Genomic DNA, 18,868 nt, shown 5'->3' with positions numbered 1-18,868 from the left:
TGCTGTTGCTCTCCAGGGTTTGGGTGGGGGGTGTGCTTCACTTAAAAAAAAGCTGGGTCCAAGTTGAACCTACAATGAAGTTGACTGCTACATTTCCACATTTCATGATTTTATTTTAATCACTGGCTTGGGTCTATGCCCTGTTAGATGATAAGAGGACTAAATCCTTCAGGGAACGACAGGGAAGAAGTATAAAGAAAGAAAGAAAGAAAGAAAGAAAGAAAGAAAGAAAGAAAGAAAGAAAGAAAGAAAGAAACAACAAAAACACCTATCCTGGTCCACGTTAAGATCAGTCCTGGGTCCCCCACCCCATTTCCCCACTCCCCCAACTCCAAGCTCATGGTCCTTGGCTTTTTCCCTTCTGGGTCGTTCCCCCCACCCCACCCCCACTCTTCTTGAGCTCAGATTGCGTCTGAGTCTGTATGTGTGCGCACGTGTGTGGCCACTGCTGGCTTTCCAAGGGCTCACCTCTCTACTGCCATTTTGCTAGGGCTCAGCTTCCTCTGATCTTACTCTCCCTCTCTCTCTCTCTCCCTGCCCCCCACTCAGCCAGGGCCCCTTCCTGTCTCTTAACTCCACCAGTGTAGGAGCAACTAGCCGAGCTGCTGGCGTGTGACTGTGCGAGTGTGTGTGTGTGTGTGTGTGTGTGTGTGTGTGTGTGTGTGTGTGTGTGTCTGCGTGAGCAGCTAGGCCAAGCCTGCAAGCCTGCCTGTCACTGGAGAGTTTTAGTTTGCATTCAGAAGGAAGGAGGAGGGGAGACAAGAGGGAAGGAGGAAAAGGTGGGGGGGGGGTGAGTGGGGGGGGTGCGTAGAAGGGAGGGAGAATGTCTTGTTTGTGGCTTGTCAGCAATTGCTTGAGACAAGCTTCCATGTGTGAAAGCTACTTGGCATGAATGCCTGGGCCGTACCAAGTGTCACCGCAGCAAGAGGGGGAGGCAGAAGAAAAACAGATCAGACCAGAGCAGACAATAGGCCCCTAAAGTGTTCCCCCTAAGTTGCTTTGATGTTGTCCTGGTGTCTTGATACCAGGAGGCCAGGGATTGCTGGAAAAGGGTCTTTTTTGTCTTCTTTCACTTCCCTCCGGTTTCTGCAGTGATTCTCCAGAATCTGTGCTCATGAAAAAGGTAAGCGCTCTAACAATTCGTTCTGTGGCGAGCGTGCTCGCCTGTGCCTTGAAGTGGGGGGTCTCATTCCTGCGCTGCTAAGGAGAAGCGCTCGGATTCTGCGATCGGAGCTGCTGCGGTGGCCCTGAAGTCTTTTGCCAGACGCTTAGGGCTGGGGATGGCCCCTCTTTCCAGGGAACCCCAGTAACACGATCTGCGCCTCTGGGTTGGTGGGGGGGAGAAGGGATGGAAGGAGAGGGGTGGGAGGAGGGTGGGAGGGTGGAGGGTGGGAGGGAAAAAAAGAGAGAGAGGGAGAGGAGCCTGGAAGAGAGGAAGAGAAGGGCAGAGCCCTATTTCAGAGAAGCCCTAGCTGGGAGCCCAAGGAGGCCTCGCAAGCTCCGCACTGTGCATTCGCAGGCTGGCTGGAGCTTTACTGAGGGACTGCAGAGATTGCATGGCGCTTTGTGTGTGCGAGTATGCCTGTGGGTCTGGGTGTGTGTGTGGACCTCCCACACACTGCCCTGGCGTGCCTCGTAGTGAAGGGGAGGTACCCCCAGTCTTTATCACCCAGTCCAGACTCTGAAGAAGAGCGCGGCATGGCCAGCCAGAAGGGTGAGCAAGAGGGCTGCCCCGAGACATCCACAAACTTTTCCAGTTTCGGGGAATTCTCTGCTCCGAGACACTATAAAGGAGTTGTTGGGTGCCCCCTAGCCTCAGTTTACCTAATCTGCGAAAGCAGGAGAGCTGATTGGGGATGCTGCACCCCTCCCTGGGATGAAGCCAAACATCAGCCCAGTGCGTGTAATTGTGTGTCGAAATCTTCAGGCTGGCGATGCTGTGGAATCACAAAGTAGAAGTGTGACCATTATTCCTGATTATCGGCGTCATGATGATAAAACCGTCATTAAAGACACCCGGCGACAAACAGACTCTCGAGCCCAGATCAAGTGTCTGACCGTTTCTAATGAAACAAAAACCCCCTTTCCACCTGTTGGCTTCTGTCCTTTTCTCTTGTGTCTTTTCCTTAGATTTATTGGCCGATTTGTACAGAGAATAGGGTGGGAGGGCTTGGGTTTCCCCCCTTTCCTCCTCCTCCATACATACATATATATATTTTAAAGGTCAATATAAGATTCTCAGAGGAAAAAACGTGTCTCCCGTTAAAGCCCTTTATTCAAGACCTTGTGTTTTCTGGTGCTGGCAGGGTGTGCGTGCACATTTGTAAACTACCTTGGAGGTTAAAGATTTTTATTGCGGCTTTTAGAGATTAAATGAGATTTATTTACAATTGCCATTTATCGGAGAGTAAATATCAGTGTGGAGGGTAAGAATGGGATGGCTGTTTTTTCTTCTGGCGGTTTTGTGGATAGAACCTTTTGCTTTTTAAAGTGGCGTCTTGAGAACTGGGAGGAGACTGAAACCAGCTCCTAATATCCATCTTTCGCATGTTTGTTTGAAAGGAAAAAAAATGTCTGCTTATGCTTTTGAATTGTGGGTCTCGTTTGCCTTTCCACGAAGCCTCTCGGCTAAAGCCCTCTTGAAATTCTCTGGGGGTTTTGCTTGCCTGGTTTTAGTCTTTTTGAGACTCTGTCTTACTGTTTGTTAAAAAAAAAATCTATAGAAGTCTGGGTGGCTGCGACTCCTTCTATCCTAACTCAAATGTTTCAGGTGGTCGGTGATAGCCCAGAATCTGGGCAAAGAGCCACCCCTGGCTAGGAGTGTTTATGCTCTTCCCAGAGGCCTGCCTGGAAACCTTGTTGCTGGGTGTGGGAGAAGATGAGAGAAAGGCATTGGGCCTCCACCTGGCACAAGGGCCCCAGAACTTCTTTATTCTATTTTAATGTTTTATATTTTAAGACTTAATCATCATCTGCCATGAAGGCTAGGTTTTCACCTAGCTATCATTTGTTTTTGACAAGCTTCTGGGTCCAGATAATTTTTTTTTTCTTTCTCTCTTTCTTTTTTTTTTTTTTAATGTTGGCACTTCAGAACTAGAAGGGAGAAGAAAGATTACTTGTCATGCTTTGGATGAGGGTGCTTGGTGAAGCTGACCGAACTGCAGGGCCCCAAGCCTAGCGAAGGCTGTCATGCCCAGCCACCCCAACCTCATCACCACACTTGGTCTCCCACACTTAGGAGTAAGCATCTTTCCCTGCTGTACTCAATGCACTGGGTTCAGCAAGCACCCTGTGCCAGCCACAACAGGACACAGCGCAGAGGACATCGGCCACACCACTGATTTGTGTCAGTGTACCGAGGTTTAGGGAAGAGCAAGGTGCCCATCCTCAGGCACTGTCCACTCGTGTCAATATGAGCCACACCAACCACCGCATTAGGGTGCAGCGTAAGGCTGTTTAAGTTACTGGCTTCACAAATTGTCAGGGTTTGTTTTGGTTTTTTGGGGGGGTGTCTTTGTGGTTGAGGTCCCCTGTTCCAGGCTCACAGAGCCAAGGATCCCAATAGCTGAAGGAAATGGCTGCCTCCCCCCTCCCCCAATTCCCCTCACCCTGTACACAGTACAACAGAGACGCAAATAAAGTCTGCTAACCTTTACACTCGTACTATTAACAACTTCACACTTGTTGTGAGACGGCCTATATAACATTCCTGATCCGGGTGATTCACATTTGCTTTAGCCCCTTTGCTGTTAAGCCCTCGTCGGTGTTGGAAGACTGTGGTTAGCAAGGCTTGTCTCCCGTCACTTCTTCCATGGTTCCTGGGCTGATACTAAAGACTTAGGTGCAGGAAACTCCACCACTGTCAGTGTCATTTTGGAACTCCAAAGACGGTACTGCAACAAAATGGTTTTCCCCACCCCTGTCAGCAGAGCCAGGTATCTAACTATAAGGCAACATCTTATTAAAAAAAGGAAAAAAAAGTTCAGCCAAACCCATTTGGGGTCAGGTTATTAAACTCTTACTGAGCTGGTGATATTAGAAGTTCCCCCCAACTTCCTCTTTGTAGTCTGCCTTGGAGAGAACACACCTGTGGTGCCAGTCAGTTCCAAGGAGGCGCTTGGCACGCTCCATTGTACTTTCTCCTGCACTCAGGGTAGTGTTGTCGTTGAGGCTGTCAGTCTTCTGCTACTTCTTCTTTTTAATGGCGAATGGTGTAAAAAGAAGGCAGACACGCCCACACACACATAGAGCACAGGCTTGGTGCCCACGCCTCGGGAACCCACAGACAATGTGGTTAAGTCACGTCATGGGCAAAACGGGAGTCATTTCCACGCACCCAGCGTTGTTCCGCGGTGATGTGTCACCCTAAATCAGAAGACTATCATCTCTGCGCTTGGAACCTGTGGTTTAGGCCTTCGGTTCAATGTCGTTGACCGCTTCCGGACATACTCCTCCTATAGGTGTCGCTCACTGTGACGGCACCGGTGAGAGAGGCAGCTGGAACTGGCATTGGTAGAGTCCCCCAAAGAGAGTAGGCAGTTGAAAGATCAACAAAATGAGGTCCTGGGTGGAAGACAGACTTTACAGGCGCCAGCGAGCAGGGACACGGGTCCTTCTTAAGTAAGAGAGAACAGAAGTGAAGGCTGTTAGGACACTTTAAAAGGTTCCACGTACAGATACTTGCGCAAGTGCCTGTAGGCCCACTCCAGACAAACCCAGCCCCGGGTGCAGGCCATTGCCGAAACTCATTAGCCACAAATGTTGTTTTTGCGTGGAGGTTTATAGAAGGGAATTTGTGGTTTCTCTCCCCACAAGAGACATAAATATAAGATGCGACATAGACGCTTTCTGCAGTTCTTTTAAGCTTTGGCAACTTAGTGCGCGCTAAGACCGGGGCTTAGTCCTCTGCTTTAGCAGCTCTCTGAGTTAAGTAGTATTGTTAACCTTGGGTTATACGTAAGTAAGGTTCTGGGACTCTGCCAAGGACCCACAAGGCAACCCAGGGTGAGGTGGCTAACCAATTAAATGCTCCTCTTAGGCCAGCCGTTCTCGGCCTGTGGGTCGTGACCCTCCTGGGGGTCAAACGACCCTTTCACAGGGGTCACCTAAGACCATGGCAAAACACAGATATTTACATTGCGACCCATGACAGTAGCAAAATTACAGTTATGAAGTAGCAACGAAATAATTTTGTTGTTGGGCGGCGGCGGTGGGGAGGGGGGGAGACGGACTGCTCACCACAGCATGAGGAACTGTATGAAAGGGTCGTGCAGTAGGAAGGCTGAGAGCCGCTGTGTTAGGTCATTTCTTCAGAGAGTCGAGTGCCATGTAATTCAGATGGAAGAGTCCTTGGTGACAGGCCAGAAATAACCTGAGTTTGGGTATCCCACCTCCTGCTTTTTTTTTTTTTTTAAACAACAGCAACAACAAAAAAAAATCTACAGATTTTAAAAAATAGTTTTAGTTAATTGATCTTAGAAAAGGATTCCCAGTTCTGACTTAACAATGACATGCTTTCTATAAAGCACATTATACCAGCTTTTGCCTTGATTTTGACAGAATCCCTGTCCTCTTCTGTATTCCTGTTGGAGTGAAGGATCTTGACGAAATCATCTCTGAGATCCCTTTCAGCAAGGCTAGTCAGTTGTTTTTCTGACCCTCTGAATAGGCTAACGTGACAGTCTAGTCATTTACACAAGGCCCAATTCAGGAGCTCCAGTTGCCAAATTAAAAGTGCAGTGGGCTTTGTGGACATATAGAATAACGCGATTGCATACATACAAACTATATTGACATTTTGTAGTGAAAGCATGTTAGGAAAGAGTGGGATTGTAATTTATGGATTGCAAGAGAATTTGTCAGTCAGCGTGCAGGCACATGTGCAAGAGGCTAAAGAACCGTTTTCAAAAGAATAAGCTATTTTGAATGCACATCTTCCTGTATAGTAAGTATGAATTTAAAATGGACGGGCACTGGGCGCATCCCTCAGCTTCACTGTCCTCACGCAGTTTCTTATGGCAGCCATGCTGTCCCTTTTGTGTTGCGTTCACATGTTGTTTTGAAGGTGCAAAGGACCAGTTTAAGCCACTGTAGTGCTGACTTTACACCATGCATTTCACACTCTGCTCTGGAGTTGGGGGGAATGGCAGGCCTATTGGCAGTCTTTATCATACGAAATGCACAGAGGTTCTTCTCGTGGAAGACTTGCTGCCAAGTGTGTGCCTGTGTAGACTACGTACCTAGCTTAGGGTGTGAGTAGCAAGCTGAACGGTGGCTGAGATTCAGACAGAAAAACTGGAGAATAAATGATGACTTCATTCATCTTATCACCTCTGCAAGTCATTTCAAACACTATCCACTCAGAGTCGGATAAACCTTTGAAAGATATAATTTAAAAATTTTTGCATGATAGCTCTTAATGCCATTTTTAGAACTCCAGAATAAATTTGTCTGCTTTGTTTTAGGAATACCATCTCACTTGTAGCAGGGGAGTCGTTTTAGGCCTGCGTTGACAGTTAGCAGACCAACTTCTTTAACTGGTCTTAATTTTTTTATCTGAATAAATATATAGTGCATAAGATATAATTACTTTCGAACTCAGAAAGGGGATTTTGAAGAGTGTGTCTAATTACGTTGCACTTATTCTTTTATTCTGGGTTGTTTAAAATTCCTAACATTGAATCTCTTGTTTATTTCATGATCATCCTAAAATGTACATAATAACAGAAATATGTTAGGGTCTTCAGAGGTGGCGAAGCTGGAATGGATTTATCAGCAAACGTTTTAGGCGCTACGGTTGCACTCTGTAAACAAGTGTAGACTATTTAGCTGTTGATGGATGCTAACAGGGGGATAAACAAAAGCATTCTATGTATCACTGTTGTTCAGCTCGTTTCAATGATCCCTAGTAGTTACCAAGTGCTTTTTATGTTACGCACTTGATGATTAAAAATACCTTGAAGTCTAAAGCTTTGGAGATCTTTTACAATTACACCACGCACGCACGCACGCACGCACGCACGCACTCACGCAAAAGAACAACAAAGCATAATCACTCTTTTCTCTGAAAAAGAAATACAGGACCCAAACTGCCCTCAATGACCTTTGGAAGAAGCCATGCCACCAGCAGCTACAGAAGGAAAGCTTGAGGTCCCTGAAGCAGCCATTATGTCATCTAGGCATGCTTGACTTTGTCATGGGTGTTGGCTGGCTATCTGTGGACGGAGAGCACGCTGAAGTGACAAGAGCTTGTTTGCTCTCACGATGGCTGGTTGGCGGTTTACTATATAGAAGCACAAGATGTACTCAGGTGTCTAAGCCAGCACAGACTCAAGACGCGGGAATTGAAGTCACATATCAGGGCCCAGGGTCCCTCAGCCTGGACTGCCTTCTATGTTATCTTTTCCAAACCAGCTCCTCATACGTCATCAGGAATTATCCTGGCATTTCTTCGAGGAAACTCCTTAGTCCCAAACTACCGCACCTAGGGTGGGCATGTACTTAGGCAGCCCTGTACCGCCTACCTCTCTGGGCTGTTGTATCCTCAAGGGTTGGCATGAGATTTCAGTCTTCGTATCTTAATGCCCGGGGCAGGGTGAAACAGAACAAGCAACAAATCAGTGTTGTCGAATGAGTAAACAATTTGCATTAGAAATAGCTTATTGTGGCCCTGGGGAGATGGATCTGTGGGTAAAGTGCTCGCTATGCGACCATGAGGAGCTAGGGACCCAAGTTCAGATCCCCAGCACCCAAGTAAAAAGCCAGACATGTGTTTGTGGCATGTGTTTGTAACTCCAGAGTTGGGCTGGGGCGGGTGGGGGAGGGGTGGGGTGTATGGAAACAGGCAGATCTCCTAGGCTTGCAGATCTAGCAAAATGCAGGTTCCTTTTCAGATTCTGCGAGAGACCTTGCCTCAAAAAAAAAAAAACAGCCTCTACATGCACATACGTGGGCGAACGCACCTTCATATACAGGTGTATGTGCACAAACACCATAGACACACAAAAAAGGACAAGAAAACATCTTATGAATAACTTAACCAGCTGAGTACGGTGGGGCACACACCTTTAATCCCAGCCCTGGAGAGGCAGAGTGGATGGATCTCTGTAAGTTCAAGGCCAACGGGGGCTGCATAGTGAGTTCAAGGTCAGGGAGGGCTGCAAAAAGGAAGAAGAAGAAAGAAAGAAAATGCCTCCTGCGGTAATCATTCTTTTGTAAAAGAATGTTGCAAAGTCGTTGCCCGAATCTTTCTTCGCCTTATGCTAGGCTGTTTCTCTAGTTTCTCATTCTTGAGCCTTGTAGTTCCTACTAAGAGTTTTATTTTTATGTCAAAGAATCTCCGGTGCTCAGTGCGTGGCTTACCTTTGCTGCCTAACTCTTTGTGGGATCATTTATTGATAAATAGGCAGTAGCTAAAGACAGGGTGTTCCCCTAGAAAGTCTGCACAATCACAAAGCAGTAAGGTGAACACGAGGTCTCGAGACATCTGAACCATCAGAAATAAAGAAGGAAGTGTACGCTTTAGTTTTCTAAGCATGAGTGTAAGTGCAGAACCCTCTGGACAAGGGCTTTTAGCTGCAAAGAACTGACTCACCTAAGGTTCCTCAAGCCGAGGGCCATTCGTGGTGAGGATACGCACCGACAAGTGGAAGCCAGAACTGGATGCCTTTGCAGGACAGTGCCAGCTCCAGGGACAGCTACCTGCCATTCTCCATCTCCTTTGGTTCCCGGTGGCCTTGGACTTTTAGCTGGATTATGGGAGAATATTTTAATTTCATAGCTCTCTGTTGACAGCTGACTGTTGCTTCTTAGACTCACCTTTACTCTCACATCCAGGTTCCGCATTGCCCCCTCTGTGGTTTCTTGGCTCATGGTCTTTCAGTTGTAGTTTTCTTGTTCTCTCAGTCCTTTGTTCCTGAGAATGCAGTTAGCCCCCTTTCTCTTTTCTTTGGTGGCACACTTATAACCCCTGGTGGATCTGTGATTGTGGTTGTTCAACGGTTCGAAGGTTTCCCAAAGCCTATAGAGGAGAGAGGCGTAGGCCACTTCTGTTTGATGTAAGCAGAGAGGCTTTCTGGTAGAAACTATTGGAAGGGCTCCCTTCCATCCTGTGGAGCTGCCAACAACATATTTACCATATCTAATGTACGTCCATTATGAGTCTAAGTTAAGAATAACCAGGTTATTAAAAATTAAAATCTTTCATTGATTATAATTGGTTATCACTGTGATAAGAAAGCCGTGAGAAGAAGAGCAAATTCATAACTAAGAAAGAGACTGGGAGACACAAGTGGGCTAGACCCAGCTCTTAGATGAATGATACTGTGTTGTACACTTGTTAAACAACAAGAATGTTGAGTGTGAACACATGTTGACACAGATCCCAGAGGCTAGTTTACAAAGCAAACGTAACCCTGGAAATGAAGACCAGCTCCATAGGGAGTTGGGCCTGGACTTCCTTCCCATGTGACTTTCCCTAGGCTTCCCTAGTCTGGTCTTGATCTTTTTTATCTGATGTTCTGAACAACCTGAATGGAACTGGTGATGTGGCCTCAGACTGTTTATTCACTCTCCAACTCACTTTGCTCCCCTGTCAAATATGGACAATCGAAACTATTACAATACTTTGTAATGTGAATTAAATTAGGTAGGATCATATATTTAGAGTAATACATTACCTGGCATTAATGGGTCATTGTTTGATTGTAGCAATTACTCTAATACACAGAAAGGAAGGAGATGTTGATGAGATAATACGCTGAATGAAATTTCACTTGTTACATCATTGACTCATTGGAGCAATCCTGAGAGACTTGTGTTTCTACTTTATGAATGAGAAAACACTAACAATGCTGCTGGGGATGTAGCCTAGTGACAGAACATTTGTCCAGCTATACAAACCCCTAAGTTTGACCTCCAGCACTGCCAACTCACAAAGTAAAACAGTGACAAAAGCTCCAAGAAGGAAAGAGGACATAAGCTAAGCTTTTTCATACATCACTGCTATTAACACTTCCGTCTCATAGTTGAGGATGCCAACGTCCTGCCCAAGATCTTACAAATAGTAGATGATAGCCACAGCCTCAGGATGTGTCACTTAAATCCAGGCAGTCCGACTCCAGAAGTTTCCAGAGTTAGCGATAACTGAGTCAAGGTTTAGGTCTTACCTGAAGGGGCTAGTTTAACTCACTCCCCAGAGATGTAGGCTAACTAGATGCTAGATTTTGATAGACACCCAACCCAAGTGTGTACCTGAACCTATGTGCTGTGATGCAATAGGCAAGGGTAACTTCTGGAATGGGTACAGATTATTTGAAAAAAAATTCAAATATGTCAAAATAAGATCTCTGAGATCTGAAGAAAGGATTTAACAACCATTTGAAGGATATCTATTGTATCAGGCAATAAGAAATCAAGTGACAAGGTGAAGAATTCAAGACGAGTTGGGCTTGATTCCCTACCCTTGAGGTGTGTTCATCCGGGTGGAGGGAGGGGGGAAGTAACACTACTAATTCTAAACCATATAGCAATGGATCAAGAACTGCAGCCGTCAAGGGAGGGAGAGATTAATTTGGCCATGATGAACACTGCAGCGGAACTGGGGAAGGCTTCATGCAGGAGATGACATTTGCAATTGTCCTTTGGGGACAACTTTAGGAGTAGTAGAAGCCCTCCATAATTTCCCTTCTCTCCACTCTACTGATTTTCTAAAGATGGTATTGAATAGCTAACTTTATATCACAATATAGTAAGCATGTGATATGCATGCATTGTTTTCAACAATTAGGCTCTTTGAGGGAAAATGGTGAAATATCTACCCTTAATAATCACATGGCAGCAATGGTATTTCCCCAGTCTGCACTTATGCAGATACCCACTAATGGAGTCAGAAATGGACTTACCCATTTTGTGCTTTCAAAGTTGGGACTCCAAAGCTATAAGACAGCTGCCTAGGGCCTGAATGGTGCATCTGCCAGATCTTGATGGCACTAGAGAAGTCTTAGAGAAAGCAGGCAGGCCATCTGTCCCCTCCTCCTCCTCCTCCTAGTCTCTTTAAGGTTTATTTGTGAGTGTTTGGCTTGCATGTGTGTCTGTGCGCTGTGTTGCCCTTGGAAGTCACAAGAGAGCACTGAATTCTCTGAAACGTGAGCTCTGGGTGGTTGTGAGCTGCCATGTAGGTGCTGAGAATCACGCCGAGCTCTTCATCAAGAGCAAATGCTCATCCGGGTGTGGCGGCGCACATCTTTAATCCCAGCTCTTGGGGTGGCAGAGGCAGATGGATCACTGTGAGTTTGAGGCCAACCTGGTCTACCAAGCAAGTTCAGGACAGGGCAAGGCTACACAGAGAAACCCTGTCTCAGAAACCAAACCCAAACCCAAGTGCTCTTAACCACTGAGCCATCTCTCCAGCCTGCATTTACTTATTCTTTGAGTAGACATTTTAGTCTGTAATTAGAAATTCCCAATTTTCATTAACATTTAACATCAGGTTTCCTGGATTTTTTTTTTTAAAAAGATAACACTACTTTAAGATATCCTGTGTTGTCTCTGTAAGTATGCTTGTGCTTGTTGGTCTGTGTGTTCTGGTTGTTGAGTAAATTGAGTTGCTACACCCTAATCTAATTCAACGAAGCCCCCACATAGACATTTGCTGTGTTCAGTTTCCATTCACTGGCCTGCACCCAATAGACAGCTCTTAATTTGTTTGGTGGGTCCTCTGTTCAAGTCTCCTCTCCCCAAGTTCTTGTCAGTGAACATTATGTTCTTTCCTTCTACCAAAGATCCAGCAGCCCATGGCATCTTCCACTTTCTTCCGAGTGGCCATCAGAGCTTCATGCACTGATTACCACAGATCACTCACAGACAGTACAGAAGGGAACTGGTGTGTGCCTATTAGTTTTTTTTTTCTGTCAACTTGACAAGCTCCAGAAAGAAGGATCCTCAACTGAGAAAATGCCTCCATTTGCCTGTAGGCAAATCTGTGGAATATTTTCTTGATTAACGATTGATGTGGGAAGACACTCTGAGCAGTGCCACTCCTGGGCAGGTGGTCTTAGGTTCTATAAGAAAACAAACTGCGCAAGTAATGGGGAGCGAGCCATTCAGCAGTGCTCCTCCACGGTGGCTTCTGTGTCAGTTCCTGCCCCCAGGAGCCTGCCCTGACGGCCCTCAGTGATGAACGAGGACCTGGAGTGTGGAAGCCAAATGAGCCCTTTCTTCCCCAAGTTGCTTTTGGTCCTGGAGTTTATTGCAGCAACAGAAAACACTGTAGATTTTTAGGTTCTGTGTATCCCACAGACCACAAAGAGGTTGCCCTGTCTGGCAAGTGGTATTCAAAATTGCTTACTGAGCTCAACCAAATTGAATTTTGCCATCGTAGGCTTGGCTCCAGGCACAGGAACCTACATGTCTGTGAGGGAGGGAGGATCTCAAAGCAGGCATGGTAGCTCCTGCATATAATACCAGCACTCGGAAACTGACAGGGGAGTTGCCATGACTTTGAAGCCAACCTGGGCTACAGAGTAACATTCCAGTTAGAAACAGACAAACAACAAACAACAAACAAAAAAGTGTCAATGGTTTGGGGGTGAAAGAGATTTACACGGTGCAGCCATTCATTGTAATTATCATCAGTAAGCGTCAACAAAAGCAGTGTGAAGTGATAAAAATTACTTTCTTTGCTGGTTTTAGCAGGCAGAGTGGAAAGCCTAGATAAACTAGCTGGCCCCTCCCATCTTTAATATCTGTGATTCTTTGAAATTTTATGTAGACAAGTGCAAGCTAATGTACACTGGAAGGAACAATCGAAGTAGCTCATCCTCGCTGATGGGCTGTGAATCGCTCTACTTGTAAGTGCTCAGGAAAAGGATCTCAGATTCATTGTGCACTGCTCAGTGGAGACATCTGCTCGCCGTGCAGCAGCAGTCAGAAGAGTGAATGAGATATAATAGGCTGTATTAACTTTGAGAATGGAATAAAGAAGAATGCGGAAAATAATATAGTGCACGTAATTTGGCATTGACTATTTCTGTAATTACAATACAACATTTTAATGATATACATTGATGTTATGACTTCACCTTAAAAATCAGAATGCAGCATTGGGTCCTCTCATTTCAAAGAAAACAAAGCAGAATTACAAAGGACCCAGAGAAAAACAACAGATAGTCTCAAAGACGCGCAAGGGATTCGCCTGTAATGAGAAACTGAAAAGACAAGGATATTTTAATTTGAGTAAAGTTGGGGGTGGGAGGATGACATTGTATAAATTTATTTAAAATTAATGAAAGTTTCAGAAAATTGCTAGAGCTAGCTTCTGATTATCCTTGGTAATGGAGGTCAGAGATAGGCAGGATAATTGAAATCCCCGATTATCTCCTGCCTTCATTTTAGCCATTAGCAGCAGCACCCTGTCCTAGCACAGACTTAACAAATGAGTAAATGCGAGGCCCAATAGGTCTGGGTTTGTGAAGTGGACAGCCATGAGAAAGGCAGCCTGCGGGGTGGCTGGCTACCTCGGCACTATGCCCAAAAGGAAGCCTGAATTCCAGTTCCTGGCCCTGTGCATCCTCTGCGCAGCCTGGAGTGGCATGCGTAACTCTGGTCCCTATGCCTAGGTTTGCTGCGAGAGCTAAAAGAGCTGGTTGAAAATGGCGGGCGAGCTGCACCACTGTGTGCTGAGGCTGTCCCTGCCAGCTTTCCCACTCAGTATGGCAGCCTCAGGGGCAGCTGCCTCCTGGGTCTTACCTGTTCCATGGTCCCTTCACTCAATATACTGCTTCTTATGCTCTTGGGAGGAAATTTCATGAGATGAGTGAAAGAGTGCTCTTTACCTTCAGATGTGTCTTCCACAATCCTATTCCTGGCTCCTGAGGAGCCTGAAGAGCATTTTGCACACGTTTTCATTTTATTTTGAGATCATTTCACACAATCTTCCCAACGTGCCCCCCCCCCAAGGGGAGGACCACTACTCTCCTTTCAGACGCAAACCCCAAGGCATAGAGGACTTGCTTTAGAACACATTAGCAGTTACAGAATAAAGATGAGAACACCAACACTGCTGGCCTCTTGGTTGATTTATGGTGGTGGTTAGAAAGCTGCATCATAGCAGGGCGTGGTGGTGTACGCCTTTAATCCCAGCACTCGGGAGGCAGAGGTAGGCGGAGGGCTGTGAGTTCGAGGCCAGCCTGGTCTACAAAATGAGTCCAGGACAGCCAAGGCTACACAGAGAAACCTTGTCTCGAAACCCTCCTCCCAAAAAAAGAAAAGAAAGCTGAGTCATGTGACTCTGATTCCCCTGCTGAAAAGTAACTAGTCTTGACTTAGTTTCCTCGAGGGCCCTGCTTCATTCCTCAGCACCGTGCGCAGGAGTCACCCTCCCCTCCAGCACAGGTCCCTCTCCTCCCCTAAAGACCCAGCATGTCTGCCTAGGCACCATCACATCATAGTTCTTAATATATTATGAGACTAAGTGCAGAAGCCTCTAAACCCAATTCAAATAATGGTTAGCCACTTAGGTAAACTTAGTTAGAGCAGCAGCCATACAAAACAATGGGACCATTCCTGAAGTCTTTTTTTCTTTTTTAACTGAAAGCATCCCTTGGGGTTTTGATGTGAGCCAAAGCTTTGTCTCTAGGGTTCAGGACCTCTCATGAGAACCCTGACTCTTCCTCCTCCTCTTCTTCCTCCTCTTCCTCCTTCTCTTCCTTCTCCTCTTCCTTTTCTTCTTTTTCTCCTTCTCCTCCTTCTTTTTGTTTGTTTTGCTTTTCAAGACAGGTTTTCTCTGTGTGGCCCTGGCTGTCCTGGAACTCACTCTGTAGACCAGGCTGGCCTCGAACTCACAGAGATCTGCCTGCCTCTGCCTCCGAGTGCTGAGATTAAAATCATGTGCCACCACTGCTGGCGAGAATTCTTAATTCTTGTGTGAGTCAGGAGAACTCAAGTTTTCTCAAACTTTTTTAAAAATCTTGTCTTCAAAGTGTTGTAATATCTGAAAGGCCTTTGAGAAGCAGTCAGGATTCTCCAGATGTAACGTTTTACAGCTTGCTCTCTCACACTACTGACAGCCAGCCCACCACTTAGTTTTAATTGTGTATGTGTGTTGGGAGGGGCTGGTATGTACACATGAGTTCACATGAGTACAAGAGTCCCAGGAGGCCAGACACATCAGATCCCCTGGAGCTGGAGTTTCATGGTTATGAGTCGTGTAGCTGGGGTGCTAGGAGCTGACCTCTGGTCCTCTGCTCTTGCAGCCTGATTTGCTATACCAGGGCTTCAGTAACTCACTCTAAATGCCTATTTCATACTTAGAGCCGTAGACACATTTTTTGGCTCCTATATTTCATTCTTTCAGATATATTTAATTAGATCATATAGTTATGATAACACAAAGAACCAATGCGAATAGCCTGCCGACGTAGATACCTCCTGCAGAAGACAGACAGGCATCCCAGGGCAGCCTCTTACCAGCAGAAGTGGCTCAGCATGCCACGGGCCTTCAGTGTATGCACTGAAAGAGGCAACGGGGGCCACGAGTGAGCCAGTTATGTGTCATCACTCGAGAGTGTCCCTGCTCAGTATGGCTTCTGTTTCATTTCATGCCTCAACCCTGAGAGCCGATTTCCTCGAAGGTCTCACTTTCATCTCTGTAGTAATTCCCAGAATCCAGCAGAGTGATGGGTATATATTGGCCCCTTTAGTGAGCATTGACTAACCAGCTAGCTAATAGGCTAAACCAAAACTCAATTTGACCACTATATATCCTCTGGTGGGGACAAACCAAGCCTCATGCAACTGCATAGGAAGAGCTAGCAAGTGAATTTCTGAGGTCGCTGCAAGATTAGTTCGCATATACTTTTAGATCGCTAACTAATGGGAAGCAGGTATTGAGGAGTGAATTCTGTGTGATGTGTAATTAATCTACGTAACTCAGCACGTAAAATAACAAGCGAGACAATGCTTGATAACCTTTTATAAGGGATTACGTATGTTCTTACACGGGGAAAAATGTGTACTTATGACACGGTGACTGACTACGAAAAGCCTCTCTGATGATTATGTTCAGGGCCAGCCAGGTCAAGAAAGAAAGGGGAAAAAAAACCTCCCTTCCCAATGCTTCCTTGCAGCATCCAGTTTATTATACGCTTCTGTGGTGAAGGAAGGCATCATGAATTGAGCACAGGAGAGAAAAGTCAGGCCTGAAGGAAATTAAACTTGACAAAGGCATTCTGTGGTAGGCGATTGGTCAGGAAAATGGGGGTGGGGGGGTAGAGTGTTGGTGATGGCAGGCAGATCCTGTTTCCCAAAATAAAACCAGATAATACATTTGGGCTTGTATTCAACAAATGAATTTCAATTTCGAACAAAATATACTGAGCGAGCCCAGTTGGAACATTACAGAACGTTTACATGACTATAGGAAAAATGAAATGAGAAAGCATATACATATTAGACATACCCACATATGCTCATGTGTACAGAACAGGACAGAAACGTCCATAAGACCAGGCTGGTGTGATCTTTCCTATCAGTCTTCCATATTGGGGATCTGCAGGACAGTTTCACTGATGAGCTCTGGAGGACCTGTCTTTCCTTCTAGAGGCTGTGAGGAGGTTATTCTAGAAAAAGAAAAGTGGAATTAGCATTGTACTAAGCACTCCTCAGGCACCAGTCTGTGCATTTAATAAATAGTCATATATTATCCTTTGAATACAAATTGCCATTGATTTTTTTTTTTAAGACATCATGTCACTATGTAAGGCTGGCTAGCCTGGAACCTACACACAGACCAGGCTGGCCTTGAACTCACCTGGCTCTTCATCACAAGTGCTGAGATTAGAGGTGTGCACTGCCATACCCACTGCTAGTGAGGTGTGTGTGTGTGTGTGTGTGTGTGTGTGTGTGTGTGTGTGTGTGTGTGTTTTACAAGACCTACTGTGAAAGAAGAAAAACCACTAGCAGCTAAAATGACATATATGACATATGTGTTGTAATACTGTCAATATTAGAATGTTTGAAATCTTGATTTCAGAGCTCCTAAAACATGAAAAATATGCTTGTTAAAATCAATGAAATACGCTGTTGCATTTAATACTCCCAGCAACTGTAAATTTGTAATATGTGTGGATGAGGGAAGTAAGCCTCAGAGAGGGTCAAATAGTTTGCTTAAAGTCAACTGTCGGAGCACACGTCAGAGCTGTGACCAAATCCGTCTCCAAGTCCAGTTCTTTTTCACAGCCCCAGGTCACTGACTGAACCAGAGCTCGGAGATACAGCACCACCCTGGTATTCTGCCATGAGCATTTCCTTTTGCATCTAGCTCCCAAATACCTTTCCTCCTAGGAAGGCTGAGTGACGCCTGAGTCTGCCAGGGTTGTCTAGGGCCAGAAGGAGATGCTGAGTTTCTAGTGTTCTCCTGCCTACAGCCTGAAATCTTGGTGCTAACACCCAGGGAGCCCTGCAGGATCTGTAAAAGGACCAGGAGGGACAGAGCCACACTCAGGAGGCTCAGTGCCCCTTTGTTTTCATCTGTCCCCTGGTCCTGGCTCAGTTTGCAAGATGCACAGTCAGTTTCATCCGTAGTAACAGTACGTAGCCCTTCCAATATTTGAGAATGAGTGTGAGGGGCCTCTTATGACTCCTTTTCTTTTCTTTCCTTTTTTTGTTTTTTGTTTTGTTTGTTTGCTTGTTTTTTTGGTTTTTCAAGACAGGGCTTCTCTGTGTAGCCTTGACTGTCCTGGACTCACTTTGTAGACCAGGCTGTCCTGGAACTCAGAGTGATCTGCCTGCCTCTGCCTCCCGAGTGCTGGGATTGAAGGCGTGTGCCACCATGCCAGGCTATGACTTCTTTTCTCTGGGTGGCGCTCTCTAAGTTCCTCATAGGCTGTGGTGTAAAAACTGCTTTCTTGATGGCTGTTGTATTAATGCACTGTTGTTATCCATACCTCTCGTTAAAAAATAAAGGCACCGATATTGATGGCTGTGGTCCATCAATGGAGCAGAGCACCGTCCCCTTTTTCCCATATGTACATCTTCCCTTGATGCAGTCTAGGAGTGTACTTGGTTTTCCCTGCATCTCATCTGAATGTGTAAGTGTCTCCTACTCTGCGTGAGCTTTTTCTCTGTGCATGTCTCTCTTTCACTCTGCCCACACACCACTATGTAGACAATGTGGACTTTAGTAATTTATGTTAGGTTTAAGTTGTTTCTGTTCTTTTCAATGTTGAAATTAATTGTATTAGAATTGACATTCTGTTTGTTTTTAATAGTGGGTGCCTGCATGGGCACATGGGTGTAGGTGCCCGAAGAGACCTGAGGCTTCTGGTCTTGTGTGGCTGGAGATACAGGTGCTTGGACTCTCATGTGGGTTCTGGGAATCAAACTCAGGCCTGCTGTGAAAGTCCTATCCTCTCAACCGCTGAGCCCCAGATTTGACATTTTGAGAGTCCTTTGTTTTGGTTTTGCTTTCTTGATTTTGATAGCCGATCTTTCAACTTTGTAGCGCTCTTTAAAAATATTTTTTTTTAGTTTAATTTATGTGGATGAGTGTTTTGCAGGAGTGTGTGTGTGTGTGTGTGTGTGTGTGTGTGTGTGTGTGTGTGTGTATCACATGTGAGCCTGCTCCCCATGGAAGGCACAAGAGGGTGTAAGATGCCCTGGAACTGGAGTTACAGATAGTTTGTGAGCCATCATGAAGTCCTGGGAATCGAACCAGCGTCCTCTGGAAGAGCAGCAAGTGCTCTTAACTACTGAGCCATTTCTCCAGCCCCCAATTTTATAGTGTTCTTAAGTGAGGTTTTTTTTTTTTTAATTCTGCCAGCAGTTTAAGTGTCAGCTTTGTAATGAGAAGCTTAGCAAAAGATCTTTCCTG

General features: G+C 45.6%; 1 protein-coding gene across 1 annotated transcript in view; it reads left to right on the top strand.

Annotated features, from left to right (window-relative positions):
- Nucleotides 1-824: 824 nt before the first annotated feature.
- LOC311583507 (uncharacterized protein) overlaps nucleotides 825-18,868 on the top strand; it is a gene marked incomplete at its 3' end in the record, with an annotated part of 74,340 nt that continues 56,296 nt past the window's right edge. Inside the window, exon 1 of the mRNA XM_084757173.1 lies at nucleotides 825-1,123. The remainder of the gene's footprint in view (nucleotides 1,124-18,868) is intronic.

Source organism: Acomys minous, assembly GCF_964271855.1.
Source record: "Acomys minous genome assembly, chromosome: 14".
In the NCBI taxonomy this organism is placed as follows: domain Eukaryota; kingdom Metazoa; phylum Chordata; class Mammalia; order Rodentia; family Muridae; genus Acomys; species Acomys minous.
The sequence above is the reverse complement of the archived record's forward strand: the minus strand, read 5'-3'. Positions and strand labels throughout refer to the sequence as shown.